Source organism: Gadus morhua, chromosome 22 (assembly GCF_902167405.1).
Source record: "Gadus morhua chromosome 22, gadMor3.0, whole genome shotgun sequence".
NCBI classification, from domain to species: domain Eukaryota; kingdom Metazoa; phylum Chordata; class Actinopteri; order Gadiformes; family Gadidae; genus Gadus; species Gadus morhua.
Genome location: NC_044069.1, coordinates 23,371,554 through 23,384,968, shown reverse-complemented (window position 1 = coordinate 23,384,968; position 13,415 = coordinate 23,371,554). Strand labels below are relative to the sequence as shown.

The following is a 13,415-nucleotide window of genomic DNA, read 5'->3' as shown; positions in this document are numbered from 1 at the left end:
ACAAAAAGCCTTTTCCTGTCTAAACTGTTGAAAGTAAAGTTCAGAATTCCCTCTTCTGCCTTCTTTCGACTATCAGAGGGTATAGGGCTCCAGACTAACTTTTTGCATTGTTTGCACTGGTGCGGCAAACTTTTTTTTTTAGCTGCACCAGCACAAAACTTAGGTGCACAAATATTTTTCACTGCATCACCTTTAACGCCAAAAGGTCTGCTTTTTATCGCTCTCCATAACTTAATAATTTGAATGATTTTTTAACAAGAATAAGGTAAAAAAAATAATAAAGTGTTTAAAGTGCTTCACTCAGCTGAAATTGACCATTTCAAGTAAAATAAAATAGTTATAAATAAAGCAGCGCTGTTTTAAGAGCTTCACTGAACTGAGACCTAACTTCATGTATCAAAGTCTTATAAGTAGGTCTACATTTGCTGTCACATGCCCCTTAGATGTCCAACACCTGTAATTTGGGCTTCTTGCCCTTTGGCCTTGGCTAAACCAGCTTGCCACACTCTCCCTAGCATCAGAATCTTCCAAACTGGGCCCCTCAACACTGATTCTTATCAGGTCTTCCACCGTGTCCGTGTGAAGCGATGCTCTAGCAACTGATTTGATTCTCTTAAGTGAAGAGAATCCTCTCTCACAAACAGCAGATGACCCTGGGAGGACCAGCAGAATGTGGACAAAGTGCAGTATGTGCTGAAAAATTATATACAAAACACATTCAAACACATTCTCATTGGGATGTACATCTGTCAAAGTTGTTTTTGATGTCAAAGTTCACATTGATATCGATATCCAAATGTCAAAACGTCAAGAGTAAAAACTTGCACACTGATCAGTATGGTTCTCTGGTAGGCTGAGGTAAGTATTGCCCTTGAACATCCTGGCGATTAACAGCTTCAGGCCCAAAAACTCTTCTTTTGCCAACTCAGTTAACACCATTTCTGAAATTGACATAGAATAAACAGCCTATCAGTGTTTAAATTAGCATGAGTGCTACCAGCACTACCACATACCGTTGTGTAGTGGTCCACTATGCTACCTTGTGACAGAGGTGGAACAAGACTTTGTGTACATCCGGGACTTAGCCCAGAGGGTGGTCTGGGGGTCCTCCCCCAGAAAATGCGATTTCCTGCATTCTAGTCCATTTTAGGGTGATGTGATGGATCAGCTTCTTTCATTTTCATAAGACAGGGGAATACACTTGCCTAGGAGGCTACAGAATCTTGCTTTCAAGTGTTTGTTCTGTATCATACAACCAGAGCATATAGTTTAAATGTTAAAACGGCACTAATATAGTACATTTTCTAGGGAAATGGACTAGGACATCCATTCCAAGGTCTGCTCTAATGGCCTTCAGCTCCCTGAATGAATTAGAACTAAAATAGCTGGTCTGCCACACCAAATGTAGCAAATCATACTTGACCAATCATCATTGTCCCTCTGGACTGACAACATAGCCAATTCCAATCTGTAAAGATACATCACAATTACAAATAGATAAACTACCTCTTTATGAGAAAATGCGAAAAAGCCTATATAGTTAGGCCTATCTGTGAGACATACAGTGAAAGGGCAAAATGAAATCTCCTGCATCTCTTTGTAAAAGGGCTGAACGCCCCCCTTGTGGCCGAGGTTAACTGCAGCACCATCCATCAGCGTTTCCGACGTCCGCAGCTGTCTTCTTCTTTAATGTGTTGGCTATTACAACAATGAATTGGACACATGCCGTATCATAGCTGACGGGTTGACGTTTGAGCCATTTTTCCTCATTAGAATAATTTCAGCATCTCCTCTTTGGAAATGTTGTATGCAACATTACATTTTATGATCATTTCGGATTGCTCAGAGGACCTGATTAATACTGCCTGCCGCTGAAATGCAGCTGGGAGAGGGGGCACTTTATCTACACACTTGTCACGGCATAGTGTGCTTTTTGGACATGTTGTGCTTCTTTAATGTTTCTATGCGAAACGTTGATGACTCGCCTACGAATGCCCTATTAGCGGCCGTATGCTGACCGCACTCCCGACAGTAAACGCAGTGCATTGCATTCCGTCCTTTATCGTACCTCACCTAGGGAAATTGTTTCAACCAGCCATTTCTGAAAGAATAAATGTTGGGCTTTTTAATTTGAGTCTGGGGGCCGGGCTCCATCTAATGGCGCTGTTTCACCGACGGGTACGCTTCGGACCCAGCACGCCTCAGCCCAGTAGTGAGGGTGCGGTATAGACCAGCTCAGTTCTATTTCATGTAGGCTACGCCGTCTAGGCTTCGCCTTATGGGCTTGTCCCATAAGGCACCAATCAACGTGGGCACCGCCCACATTTCCCACGGCACCGTGTATATAAGGCGGCGCAAACCGCCGCCCATCCTCCCTTTTCTTTCAGCGATTCGTACTGATCTACGAAAACGAAGATATGACTTCCGACCCTAAGATGACCGGTGGCAGCGGCGTGGGCGAGGCCAACGGCCCTTTTCAGGGCCACTGGAGAGCGCTCCTATGAGAGCTGGCGGGCCCTTTTCAGGGCCTCAGTGAGCCTCCAGTCCCGCTTCCCTGGCGCCGGGTGACGGGCACCTGGCGTGTTTCAGGTGCCTCGGCGCTGAACACGCCGCGGCTGCCTTGGTTGCTCCTGCCTCCTGCGCCGCCTGCCGCTCGCTGCCTAAACAGGGGCTCCTCTTCAGGAACCTTTTTTTTTTCCCATCGGTGGATCTCGCTGAGGCCATCGACATCTTCGGGGCCGGAGTTCCAGACACCCATGACACCGACGAGCACTTCGAGGTTGACGACGTCGCCTCCTTGGACGACGTCTTTCCTGGTCCTGTGTCTGAGTTCTCCCGCTCCGGGGCTTCCATCAAAGCCACTGTCGTCCCGAGGGAGAGACTGCGCCGGATGGCCGATCTCTTCGGCGAGATCATGGGTGAGGCGGCGGCCATCAAGGGCATCCCTATGCTAGCCCCGCCTCTCGCCCCCATGTCGGATGACATGCAGGGCGAGTGTTATCGCACTCTGTCTTTCTCCCGGCGGGCTACCCAGTGCCCCCTGTTCCAACCGGTTCAGCACCTTTTAACCGCTGCGGGTGGGGACCCCTCTACTCTGAAGGCCCCGGTGAGGGCCTTCACTGACTTCACCAACGTGGAAGGGTGGGCTGATACTCAGGCGAGGGATGCCCGGAGCCTTCCCTAGCAGCGCTCTTTCTGTCCTGGCGCCGGATGGCGTCCTAACGAGAAGCAGCTGCTCCCCGACCGCCTCCAGAAGCAGATTACCGGCCTGACGGACAGGGTGTTCGTCTGTGCCTTGCAGGCTGCAGCGGCGGTCAACAACATCGCCCTGCTCTCCTCTGCCCTGGTCTCCTTGTTGGCTGGCAGGGAGGCTTACGGCCTGGAGGAGGCCGCGAGATGGCTGACGGTTTCCCGCTTCTCCAGCGCCATCCCTCCATACGGCGTGGGCCACCATGATCCAGAGGGCCATATGGCTCTCTCACACTGCGGTTCCGGAACGAGAGCGGGCCAGCCTCGTACAGGGCCCATAAGCTCCGGATGGACTATTTGGGCCCCGGTTCTCGGAGGTGCTCGCTCACCAGCAGTCCATCCGTGAGAATCGTTCCCGGTTCGGGGCGATTCTCACGGGGTCCTCCCACCAGCAGGCCGGGAGGAAGCGGGGTCCAGGCCGGTTCAAGCGCTTCAGGGGGCCGCCTCCGCCTCCAACCCCAATGCTGCAGCAGCAGCAACAGCAGCCGCCGCCGCAGCCGGCGGAGCGCTGATCCGATATGTGAGAGAGGGCGACTGGTTCACATCCCCGGATCTCAAGGATGCCTACTTCCACGTCCCTGTTCGGCAGGCGCACAAGAAGTTGCTCAGTTTTGCCTTTAGGGGGTTTCCAAAACCCAGGAAACCCTCTTACCTGGGTTTTGCCATCAACTGGGAGAAGAGCTTCCCGCTCCCCGGCCGGCAGATAGTCTACTTGGGGCTTTGCTTAGACTCAGCTGCCATGACAGCGATGCTCTTGCCTCCTCGGCGAGACGCCATCCTGTTGGCGCTCTCCCGGTTTCGCGTTCTCAGAAACGTGACCGCGCTGTCCACCATGCGCCTGTTAGGGCTGATGGCAGCCGCCCATCCCGTGGTTCCCCTGGGTCTGCTCTTTATGCGCAGACTCCAGTGGTGGTTTGCTCGCCAACGGTTGGACCCCGTGTGGCACAAGCTCAGGATGCTCCTCCTACCCCATTCAGTGTCACCAGACCTGGGTATTGGGGAAACCCCCCCGCCCTTCTCAGGGGTGTTCCCCTGGGTAGAGTGACGTCCTACGTAGTGGTCTTCACGGACGCCTCTTTGACGGGTTGGGGAGGAACGTGGCTCTCTCACTCGGTGGGAGGCGAGTGGCGCACGCCCCCTACAGTCCACATAAATGTGCTGGAACTCGCTGTGAGGAGAGTGCTGTTGCATTTCTTTCACCTGGTGCGTGGCCGCCGCGTTCTGATCAGGACAGACAGTGTGTCGGCGGCGGCGTACATAAACAAACAGGGGGGAGTGCGCTCCTCTGCTCTCCACCAAAAGGCGGTCGAGCTCTGGCTTTGGGCTCATCAGTATCTCCCCAGTCTGAAAGCCCTGTATATCGCGGGCGCCCAGACCTTCGGGGCGGACCTCATGTCTCGCGGCGGTCCCCGCGACAACAAGTGGCGGTTGCATCCCTACATTGTCAAACTGATCTGGCAGAGGTACGGGACGGCTCAGGTGGACCTGTTCGCGTGCAGGGAGAACACACACTGCAGGTGGTGGTTCTCTCTCAACCCTCGGGATCTTCTCCCGTTGGGGGGGGATGCGTTGGCGCAGACACCTTGGCCGCTCCAGCTGATCCTTCCTCTTCTGGAACGGGTCAGACAGGAGAGATTGTGATTATAGTGGCTCCGGAGAACTGCTCAGCTCTGTGGTTTCCAGTGCTGGCGGCGCTCTCACGGATGGCGCCGTGGCCGGTACTGTTCAGACTGGATGCGCTTTCACAGGCCTATGGGACGGTGCACCACCCGCCCGATGTATTTGGACGGCTGTTGGTCTGGCTCCTGAGAGGTTGATCCTGCAGGGCAAGGGTTTGCCTGAGGCGGTTATCAACACTATCCAGGGTGCTCTTGCACCTTTTACTTCTTCCCTCTATGCGGCGAAGTGGTGCACTGGTGTGACAGGAACCACGCTATCCCATCCCATTGCGAGGTGGGAAGCTTGCTTGCGTTTCTACAGCACTTATTGGAGAAGGGTTTGGCTTTTTTCACTATCAAGGTCAATGCGGCAGCTGTTTCAGCTGCCCAATCCTGCGTTCCTCCCTAAGAACATTAATAGTCCTTTCCGGTCGAGAGATTTTGTGCTTAAGGCCACCCACCACCTCAGGAGGCGGAGTTGCATCTCCTATGCCCGGTGCAGGCGCTGGCTATGTATGTGAAACGCTCGGCCGCGTTCCAGTTGTTTGTATGTTATAGCGACGCTGGCAGGGGCCGCACTCTCTCTAAACAGCGGTTTTCAAACACCCTCACAGAGGGTGTTTGCTTAGCCTACGCTCGGCAGGGCTTAGCGCCACCATTGGCCGTTAAAGCTCACTCGACACGGGGCGTGGCCGCTTCAACGGCTCTACTCAGGCGTTCCAGTGGAAGACATTTGCGCGGCTGCGTCTTGGTCTTCCCCCGGCCCCTTTGTCCGTTTCTACATGTTAGACATGTCCAGGGGCTCACTCGGCAACTCTGTGTTGGAGTCCGCTGCCCCTTCTACGGCTGGCATGTTCTTTTAAGCGGCATTGTTGAATTTCCTCTCGCCTGGCGAGTTCCTCTCGGATGGCGAGTTGGTCTTGACTGCCAGTATTTCTCTCCCGCCTCTCTTCAAATGGAAAGCGGAGTAGAGGGGTTCCTATTGGCTCACCGATTGACGAGTTGGTTTTGTCTGCCAGTATGGCACTCCCGCCGTTTTTAAATAAGAAACGGACGAGAGAAGCTCCTTATTGGAGAGTCGAACTCCGTAGCTCCGCCCCCGGTGTTAGCGGACCTAATGGAAACCGTATTACTCTGGTTTTTCCCTTCACTTTTCATGGATTCCATGAAGGACGGATTGGGACCGGAGTCTTTGCAGACTCACTTTTTTCTCTTGATCATCGCCTTGCTTGATCTAGGAGGAATTCATTTTTTATTAAGCTGTTGTGTTTTGCACATCCTCAGTTTTTTGAGTCTTATGTGCCCTGGTGACTTAAGTTTTCTTGACTGGGGTCCAGCAGGACTACATTGATTGGGCTCCGCTCGCAGCTTCACCTTAGCCCATGAAGCGAAGCCTAGACGGCGTAGCCTACATGAAATAGAACGATGGTTATGATATTATAACTCTAATTCTATGATTGTAAGCGTATCCGTCTAGTTTCCCAGTGTACCCTCCAAATGCTGAAAGAATAGCGTGGATGATGGGCGGCGGTTTGCGCCGCATTATATACACGGTGCCGTGGGAAATGTGGGCGGTGCCCACGTTGATTGGTGCATAGTTGAAATATTTCATGGACAAGCCCATAATGCGAAGCCTAGACGGCTACGCCTACAATAATAGAACTAGAGTTATAATATCATAACTATTGTTATGGCTCGCCTTTTCACCGCCGACAGTACCCTTATCGTAGGGCGGGTTTAAGCCGTATGGCGATAGCCGTGGGAGCTACGTAAGCATCGTGATCTCATAACAGCCTTACACAGTGTAAAAATCTGTTTAATCCAAGAAAAAAGAAGAACGCGCACAATGAACAAAGAGCAACTATGTAGGCCGTCCAAAAAGGCTAACTTTTGCGCGACATTTTCTTCAATAAACGAAGTTTTCGCAGTTGTCCAGCAATGGAGTGGCGAAGTCACGCCCCTTCCGGTAGAGCCCATGGGACCCATGCAGAACGAGAAATATGAATCGGTTTCAATGTTGAGAAAGTAATTATTTTCTGGTCCCAGTCTTTATATGCCCCGGATTACACATATGTTGTTTGTGGATTTAAATGATAATTTTTCATGTTCGACCGTTCATTGTGCTCAGTTAAAGGCTGTCGAGAAAACGCAATGAGAAAGACTACATGTCTCGTATGTGACGTCATTCTCCCTGCGACTGTCGTGGACAAGACCGACAATCTCCCCATCGGCATAACTGAAACTCTCCACATGCCCCGACTTAAAATGGCTTTCACCTCTTTCGATGCTTTTATCCTCCCATCGGAAAAAAGTGGTAAAGTGGAGCAGAGAGATCGCCATGTCTGTACTGGAGTTCCAAGTGTGGGTGGTGACGTATATCATTCACGTTGAGAGCAGCCAAGAGCTGTAGTTCACAAAGCGGCCTCACACAAAACCTAACATTATCAAACTTCTTCGCAAATTTTTTTAGTTTTCTTTGCATGAAAGATTATCATTTAAATCCACAAACAACATATGTGTAATCCAGGGCATATAAAGAGTGGGACCAGAAAATAATTACTTCCTCTCCATTGAAACCCATTCCTATTTTTCGATCTCATAGGTCGCAAGGGCTCTACCGGGAGGGGCGTGACTTCGCCACTCTATACCTTACAGGTAATGTGTTTGTTTGTTATTGTCCCCCTGTCGCACGGAAGTGCGATTCTGTCGACCAATCAACGGACGGTGTGTGTAGCTCAAACTTGCCGGCACCCTTTCAGGCGTCTCAGTACCCCAACGGAGGAGTACTGCGAGACGAGTTCGGCTCAATACGGCTCAGTCCGGGTCACGCCCAATTTTGGCGGTGGTGCCGCACCTTTGCGAACTGAACCGACCCGCACCCTCCGGTGCAAACGCGCCACTAGACTCTATTGTCTCCGCCCGAGCTCGGTCTCTTATTGGTTTGACCACGATACCATCAGGAGAACACAGAGAGATGCTGCGCTTGTGAAAAAAAATTGGGCCAATGCTCTTGCTGCGCTTTAAAAACGTACTCCTTAAAACTGAGGTTTTGGAGTTTAACACGCAGCTGCGCATGAGGTTGAACGTGATTGCTGTGTAACGACTCATACAGGATCATCTGATTCCTAGCTGACTCGGTTTAAACTGCTTGGAAACCGGAAGTACTCTGATTTCTAGTATACCCCAGCAGATGCAGTCTTAAAGGTCCCATGACATGAAAATCTCACTTTATGAGGTTTTCTAACATAAATATGAGTTCCCCTAGCCTGCCTATGGTCCCCCAGTGGCTAAAACTTGCGTTTGGTGTAAAACAAGCACTAGCTGTTCTGCTCGCCTTTGAAAAAACGGAGGCTCAAGTGCGTTGATTTGGAATGTCTGTATTTAGGACGTCACCAAGAATCTCAGCTCCTCCCCTTACTCTGCCTGGCCCGCCCATAGACGTTGGCCCGCCATTGAGACTCGACCGTGTGAGCGCCACATGTGTGTGTGTGTGTGTGTGTGTGTGAATACACACACTGTAACGCAAGTGTTTCTTGTCGGTTCTTTGACATGTCTTGTGTTTCCACAACGAGACTGTTGTGGGGGTTATCTGAGCCATGGTTGAGAAGGAATTGGGGGAAAGGAACTTTGGCTTTGACTCGCTGAAGTACATGAACTGCGACATGCCGCCGGTTGCCGGGAGGCACCATCGCCCGGCAGCGGGCAGCAGGCAGCTCGCGGTTCAGTCGACTTCAGGTTGATGTGAAAGTGGAAGATCCAGAGACGTCGCAGAACCCGACAAAGTCGTTTGTGATTCATAATATCGTCTGAAGGCGCACACATCTTTTGGCCGTGATAATATGTATTAAATTATATAGATTTCTATTCATTATGATATTATTTAGATATAGAGCTCCAGGACTGTAACGCAAGTGTTGTACACTTCCTTGTTATTTGGATAACCGTTCTGATTTTGGTGTTATGGCGCATAACACGTCGGACTCTTGTCTCTGGTATTTCTACAACGAGACTCGTATTGTTGGGAGTTATCTCAGCCATGGTTGAGAAGGAATTGGGGGAAATTAACTTTGGCTTTGACTCCCTCAAGAACATGAACCACGACATGGAGGAGAAAGGGATTGTTGGCGGCGAATGTCTCCCGCTTGAGCCCCGCTGAGGGACCACCGCCAGAGGCGGAGATGCCTAAGCGCTGCCTGGCAACGATCCCTTTCTCCTCCTTGTCGCGGTTCAGTCTACTTCACATTGATGAGAACGTTGAAGAACCAGGAACGTCTGAGAACCCAACGCGGTCGTTTGAGATTCATAATATCGGCTCACACAGCTTTTGGCCGTGATAATATATATTATATGATATAGATATCTATGTAGGCTATATGATAATATTTAGATATAGAGCTCCAGGACTCCCGTGTGTTCTAGAATATTTACAGAACACGGCTAAAGGCTGTGTGCGCCTCGCCATTGCGATACATCCACTGTAAACAGAGCGCATGGTACCGTGGCTGCAAGCTGCTCAGGGCCACACCCCCATCCTCCTCCTTGACCCGCCTCGCTCCTCCTCATTTGCATTATAGCTACAGACACCAAAACAGCGCATTTGGGGGAAGCTCAATGTGCGACTGGCTCGGAGTGGCTGTAACTCTGCACCACGGCTGAATTTCGGGAACGTCTCTGAATACTGTGTTAGTTGCCCACTAATACCTATATTAAAGAATACATAAAATAGCGTGTCATGGGACCTTTAAAGGTTGGGTATGGGATTTGCGAAACGCCAGCAGATTTTGAAAACACACAACTCAAATGGTCCTTCAACGCTGACTCTGACTCCACCCATTCCAAGTACATGGACCGGCAATCATGCACGAGCGCGAACACAGATGAGAGCGAGCCATTACCTAGTTAGCTAGCTCCAGTAGCTACCGCAGGATAACAACAAACAGAAGCTTGCACTGGGTCACAAGCTTTGAGTACGTGCACGAAGGGGACACACGCGGGGAGCGGGGGAGGGCAATGTCATCCGACTGCAGACACAAATGGGCGTTCCCGTGTCGTGGGCGTTCCCGTTCACGCAGACTAAAACGCCCCCCCGGCGTTCTCGTGTGGTGGGCGTTCTCGTTTACGCAGGCTGGAACGCCCCGTTCTTCTTCGTCGATCTAGTAGTATGGGCAGCAAAGAACTGACGTTAGCGTCCCCTTCTTCGATCTCGTAATACGGGTACGTTAGCCAGCTAGGCCTACAGAATGTTAACTTACATTTATGTGTCGGATCTCGGCCCAAACTTTGCATCAAACTTGATGCAACACGATCATTACAGGGAGGCTCCATGATCTCATGCTCATTATCTTCTGGGTTAGTATAGGTAGGGTATTAGGTATAAGTGAGATGTTTGATATAGTTGTTTAAGAATATGCCCAAATTAAATAATGAATAGATTAAAATAACACTTGGGACCTTATGCAGTTCAAATCCAGTTACCAGACACTATGAAGGCTCAAACAGTGGGCCATTTGACTCCAAGTGTTCACTTACTTTTCCCACTGAATGTTTTCAATAAAGACAAAATACAGTAATTGCTCTGTAACAATTAACCTTACAACATACATCGTAGGCACAAATGTATGTTATACATCGTATAGCATTTGTCACAAAAACAAAAAAGAAAGGAGTAATAAAATACCAGCATTTCTGGGCAGATACATTTACTACAGTAGTATGTACATTTACAAATGAAAGGGATTGCAAAAATGACGTCCCAAATAAAACGAAAAAGGAGTAATAAAATAACATTATGCTATGCAGACATCTTTTATGACAAACCTGCCATATGCAACGTGCCTCAGTACCAGGGGTGCGCTTGGCCAATTCTTCTTTTTTAAGAAGCCTTTGAGGCGTAGCGCAAGGCCACTGCCACAGCCTGCATTGTTGTAAATCTTTCTAACCGTTATGTATATGAGATTGTCTTTATTAAGCTTAATGTCCCCTGCCAAACTGTCATTTATATATTGAAGGATGGAGAGGCTTGATTAGTTCTCGGAATGTGTTTGAAACCCTGTTGAACACGCCAAGCATCGCCATGTCCAGTCTCAGCGTCTCTTGTACAATTTGCTGAAGGACTTCGGGTGGTAAGAATGGCCTGTCCTCTGTTGTGCCAGATTGGAGCGTGTGGCTGAGATGGGGAGATGGAGAGGGTGAGCTTGGTGTGCCAGCTAGTCCTGCAGGGCTAGAGAGAGCGAGAGCCGAAAAAGAGTGAAGGAGAGCGAGAGAGAGGGAGAGAAACAGGGATTATAATCAACCTTCAATTCAATCACACAAGCCCAGACCAACACTACCCACACCATTAAACAAAAGTCTGAGAAAGAGCAAGAGAGAATATACGTAAATAGAAAAGTATGGACATGGTATGTAATACCTTTCACTGCTTAGTGATTGGAAGGTGTGACTGAGATGGGGAGATGGAGAGGGTGAGAAGGAGCCAGCTAGTTCTGCAGGGCTAGAGACAGAGAGACAAGTGTATTGGCTACGATCTTCTTGAGCACCAAAAATAAGTAAATAGCAACATGGACACAGTATATGAACCTTTCAAGCATAAAGGTCTCCAACAGCAGTCCAACCACCACCTCCTGATAGAGAGCATGTCCCCCTGAAAAGTAAAGTTATACTTTAAATGACTTCATAGCCTAATACAAATCCATGTTACAGTACTGTTTAGCAGTGTACTATGGCAGTGTAAATTATTGTGAAGATGTAGCCATCTCCTCCCGTAAGTGCAGTACCTGAAGACAAAGTAATGTGTATGACCTATGATGCATGTTAATTGTAGCCTCCAGTAAGGATGACTAAATTATTAAAAGCCTTATATTTCATGCTACACATCTGATTGAGATTTGAAAGAACTCACCTCACCGAAATCATATTGCTTTTGAGGGTAGAATACATTGCGTACTGAAATTAACATACAAATGAGTTAGTTGTTTTGCAAACTAGTCATCATTTCTGAAAATAATGCATCTCACCATCAGCATAAACACCCCACAGCTGTTGCTCTGATACTGGTGAGGTGCGTCCTGTGGTGGTAAAAGGGGAATGTGATTTGTCAATGATTCTTATTAGTATATAATGCCTATAAACTATGAAGTGATATCCACCCTCATTTTGTAGCTACATACAAAAAGTGCACAATGCACTTTCAACAAGCATTTAGCAGCAACCAGGGCCCATCAGCGTCACATAGGAACACTTCATTAAATCATAATAAACAATCTAGAGGCCTGCCTGTCTACCATTGAATGCTACTCTACGAGATGCAATGAATCGTGCGCCAGCCACACGTTTTACCTCGTCAGCCAAGTAAAGTCCCTTCCATGGTCCATTGGACAAAGCATGTGCCAGGGTACTGAAAAGGTTTGGAAGACGTGTAAGTTGCAATTCATATGCATAATCATCAACAAGCATTCAGTACACACTACGCTTCGATTTCACCCAAGGGTGAATTAAAAGTACATGTTTTCCTAAACGTTGGTCATCAACGAAATAAAGACGTAATAAAGTAGTAACTAAGGGCACATCTGTCATCTGTTTTTCAGAGTGCTAACGATCTTTATTCATTCGTTGCGCCGCGACCGAACTGACAGAATTCTCTGATATGCCATGCATGTAAACATACTAGTTCGTTTAGACGTACTAGTACGTTTACATGCACAGTTTAATCCGATGCGTGTGTCACCACAACGAAGCAGAGTGGCCGCGATTTCATGCCTTTTACCATGCCAGCTGACACCTTAACATCCAACTTAACAATGTACTTTGGTAATGTTAACCTCACAGTAAAATAATCGGCAAAGCCTTCGCTGCAAACTATACCCTCTACCTACAAACCGTCTTAAACGTTGCTGATTTCTGAATAGTATGCAACGTTTATGGACGATAGCATAGCATTCGCTGCTACCGAACCATGCTTGTCACGAGTATTTATATCGGATTCGAATTCGGATACAACGATACCACAGCTAAATCAGTGATTTAAATGAGAATACTTCACAGCCAATGTTGTCAAATAAACAATATCATACTTACTGACATAATCTCTCATCATAACCCTTTCGTTTTTCTGGAAAGTTACTACGAGGTAAAACCGCCAAAAAAGGAAGGGTAGCATACCCAGTATGCCTTGCGAAACTCACTCACCTCTTCTTGATTGATCGATGAAACGCTACAGGAACGCCTGATGGGCGTTTTTGTGTCATGACGGGAACGCCCGATGGGCGTTTTTGTGTCATGACGGGAACGCCCAAGCCTGCAGCTGGACCCTTCTCGGGGAGGGGGGGTGCAGTACGACCGTTTGATTGACATACTTACTGTCCAATGCCACTCTGTGGTTCTGGAAATCATTGGCTGGAGTTTTTCTGCCCGTTGACTTGTTTAATTTTCATGTCAGTCCTTCTAACTCAGTGGCTGTAAGTGGGTTATGATACGAATTTCAAGTAATTGTGAAAAATGGCCAAAATTTTT

The 13,415-nt window shown here is 48.6% G+C and overlaps 1 long non-coding RNA gene across 4 annotated transcripts; it reads right to left on the bottom strand.

Annotated features, from left to right (window-relative positions):
- Nucleotides 1-10,589: 10,589 nt before the first annotated feature.
- LOC115536382 (uncharacterized) lies at nt 10,590-13,214 on the bottom strand. 4 transcript variants are annotated; one of them, XR_003974668.1, is made up of 6 exons: nt 13,092-13,214; nt 12,243-12,300; nt 11,806-11,849; nt 11,484-11,547; nt 11,317-11,397; nt 10,590-11,127 (listed from the first exon to the last, which is right to left on the bottom strand). It is a non-coding gene; the product is annotated as an uncharacterized LOC115536382 (long non-coding RNA). The 4 variants fall into 4 exon arrangements; XR_003974671.1 differs by lacking the exon at nt 13,092-13,214 and adding an exon at nt 12,981-13,081; XR_003974669.1 differs by lacking the exon at nt 11,806-11,849.
- Nucleotides 13,215-13,415: the final 201 nt, after the last annotated feature.